The following is a 3813-nucleotide window of genomic DNA, read 5'->3' on the forward strand; positions in this document are numbered from 1 at the left end:
TCAGGCCGCCTGCGGCAGGGAGGGGCTGGTGGCGAGCAGCACCCGGCTGGAAGGGGGCTGCCACGCTCCTGGCACTTGGCGCTGGGGCACGCCAGCCTAAAGCATAAGTTCTATGTAGACAGGGACAATGTCGGCATTCTTCATTATTGTATACTAGAGGTCCGATGCACAGAATTCGTGCAAGAGTAGGCCTTCCTTCCCCTGGCTGCCAGCACTGGCTTCCCTCCGGCACCCAGTACCCAGGCTTCCCTCACAGAGGGAGGCCCTGCCCACCACCACCGCCACCAGTCGTTGGCCTAGGCCTCCCTCTGCAGGGCAATCATGGGGAGATGGCTGGGCCCCTGACCAATCGCATCACACCTGCCTTGGCTGGCCTTGGAGCCAGTGGTTATCATAATGTGGTCCCGGATAATCATCTATGGTCATTCCGCTGTTCAGCCGTTCAGTCGATTTGCATATTACTGTTTTATTTTATAGGATCTAATGCCTAGTGTACTATTTGGCCTATTGTAGAGGCTTAGTAAATGTTTATAAGATAAATAAATAGCACAATAGATAAATGTATGGTCTATCAATTTGAAATAAAATTTTCCCTGGAAATGGAAGACCAACTCATCAGTAGGCACTTCTAACTAGAGAAAACTCTTCAAGAACAACTATTTTCTTTGCTTTTAATATGCTCTCACCAAGTCCCCACATAAATAATAATTATTTCTCCTGCATTGTCATATACAACGGGATAGTAATTTATACCTGATCACAAATTAATAAATTGGTTTTGTGACACAGATGTATCTCATGTCCCATGAGATGTGGGTTGTATCAACACATTTTCTTAAGATTTCTTCCGAAAGATCTGACCATATAGGTTTTTTCACTCAAAGAAAGTTTACAACTTCAGGCAGCACCATATAAGGCCTGTGACAAATAGCCAGCCTACTGTACAAGACCATGTTAAAACAAACAAACAACAGTAAAAACCTTTGTACCTTCTGGCACTACTTTCATCATCAAAAGAATGTCTATCATGATTTCAATGCTCTGATATGTTTGGGAAAATTTGGTCACCTCTTATTTTCCTGCATTTCTACCATATAAGGACTCAATGATTGTATATATTTGGTCATTATTAAGACCTATTAAATCATGGATTTTATGTTATCACTATATTTCTACCATATAAGGACTCAATGATTGTACATATTTGATCATCATTAAGACCTATTAAATCATGGATTTTATGTTATCATTACAACCTTCCTTTGCAGTTGGCATTGTCCGAGGGAAGAAAATAAAAAAGAATGCTATTTCATCAAAACTCCCTCTTGAAATCTATCCTGATTGCATGTGTGTGTGCATGCAAGCACTTGTTCTTTCATTCAACCAAAATATTTGAAATATGTGCCTATAGGCACTCAGTTAGCTTCTGTTGTGTTATTAAGCATACTAGAGGCCCAGTGCACAAGCATTTGAGCACTCGAGAGGGTCCCTCAGCCCAGCCTGTGCCCTCTTGCAGTCTGGGACCCCTCGGGGGATGTCCACCTGCCAGCTTAGGCCCACTCCTGGGGGGATTGGGCCTAAGCTGGCAGTCAGACATCCCTCTGGCAGCCCTGGAGCACTCGGGGGATGTCCACTTGCCAGCGGGGAGCAGGCCTAAGCTGCAGTCGGACATTGTTAGTGCTGCTGAGGAGGCAGGAGAGGCTCCCACCACCACTGCTGTAGTGGCAGCCATCAGCCTGGCTTGTGGCTGAGCAGAGCTCCCCTGTGGGAGCACACTGACCACCAGGCAGCAGATCCTGGTGGTCAGTGTGTGTCATAGTGACCAGTTATTCCCAGCCGTTCTGCTGTTAGGGTCAATTTGCATATTACCCTTTTATTATGTAGGATAGAGGCCTGGTGCATGGGTGGGGGCTGGCTGGTTTGCCCTGAAGGGTGTCCCGGATCAGGGTGGGGTTCCCGCTGGGGTGCCTGGCCAGCCTGGGTGATGGGTTGATGGCTGTTTACAGGCTGGCCAGAGCCCCTTCAGGGTGAGGGTCCCCGTTGGGGTGTCTGGCCAGCCTGGGTGAGTGGCTGATGGCTTTGCAGGCTGGCCAAGCCCCCCAGCAGGGATCCTCACCTCATGAAGTTGTGGCTAGCCTGGGTGAGTGGCTGATGGCTGTTTCAGGCTGGCCACAGCCCCTTCAGGGTGGGGGTCCCCCCTGGGGTGTCTGGCCAGCCTGGGTGAGGGGCTGATGGCTGTTTGCAGGCTGGCCACAGCCCTTCAGGGTGGGGGTCCCCGCTGGGGTGCCTGGCCATCCTGGGTGAGGGGCTGAGGGCCGTTTTCATGCTGGCCACACCCCCTTCAAGGTGGGGGGTCTTGCTGGGGTGCCTGGCCAGTCTGGGTGAGGGGTTGATGGCTGTTTGCAGGCTGGCCAAGCCCCCCAGCAGGGATCCTCACCTCATGAAGTTGTGGCTAGCCTGGGTGAGTGGCTGATGGCTGTTTCAGGCTGGCCACAGCCCCTTCAGGGTGGGGGTCCCCCCTGGGGTGTCTGGCCAGCCTGGGTGAGGGGCTGATGGCTGTTTGCAGGCTGGCCACAGCCCTTCAGGGTGGGGGTCCCCGCTGGGGTGCCTGGCCATCCTGGGTGAGGGGCTGAGGGCCGTTTTCATGCTGGCCACACCCCCTTCAAGGTGGGGGGTCTTGCTGGGGTGCCTGGCCAGTCTGGGTGAGGGGTTGATGGCTGTTTGCAGGCTGGCCAAGCCCCCCAGCAGGGATCCTCACCTCATGAAGTTGTGGCTAGCCTGGGTGAGTGGCTGATGGCTGTTTCAGGCTGGCCACAGCCCCTTCAGGGTGGGGGTCCCCCCTGGGGTGTCTGGCCAGCCTGGGTGAGGGGCTGATGGCTGTTTGCAGGCTGGCCACAGCCCACTTGCAGATGACCACCCTCTTATTGCCTTCTCACATGGTCAACCCTCTATGCATGTGTATTCCTGGTGTCTCTTTTATGCATCCAAATTTCCTCTTATAAGTTCACCACCCAAACTGGATTAGGGTTCACCTAAAAGCCTCATTTAAACTTAATCATCCCTTTAAAAGTCTTATGTCCAAATACAGTCACATTCTGAAATTTTGGGGGTTAAGGGCTCAACAATGAATTTGCGAGGGGGGGGCAGGGGTACAATTCAGCCCAAAACACTAATTTAATGCTGTGATAATATTAGACAATATAAGGTAAGCATGAAGAAGCAGTGATAAAGGTACAAAGTGGAATCATATCTCTGTATGTGTTTGGTAGGAGATAGGGTAAAAATTAATGAAGACAGACATGGCAGCATGAAGGATTGGAATTGGAGGAAAGTCACCAGTAAAGGCAAAGGTAACTGCCTTGAATACCATAGTGATCTCTGAAGGAACACTGGTTCATCAGATGTAAATATGTTTCCACCTCAGTCTTGTATAAACTAGACTATTTCTCAAGTAGAGATGGATTTACCATGAAACTAATGAAGTTCAACTTCAGCACCCCTTAAGGCTCTTTGCAAGGTCATTGATCTAATTTTATATTCATAATTATGTACTTTTCTTTAAGAGGGCCTTGGACTTTAAATAACCTGCATCTTTCCCTAATTGCAAGTATTTTCAGCCCCCATTTTCAGAAGGAGAGTTTTGGGGCATTTATTGGGCTAAACTCTTAGAAATGGGTATTTATGTAGACAAATTATAACTCATGAATTATATGAAATATGACTGAGCAATAGTTTTCATTGCAATAGCAGTTACTACATTCTGCATTCTTGTGAATTTGAATCTTCTACTATCAGACCACACACATTTTTTGT

This window comes from Myotis brandtii, unplaced genomic scaffold (assembly GCF_000412655.1).
Source record: "Myotis brandtii unplaced genomic scaffold, ASM41265v1 scaffold449, whole genome shotgun sequence".
Classification (NCBI taxonomy): domain Eukaryota; kingdom Metazoa; phylum Chordata; class Mammalia; order Chiroptera; family Vespertilionidae; genus Myotis; species Myotis brandtii.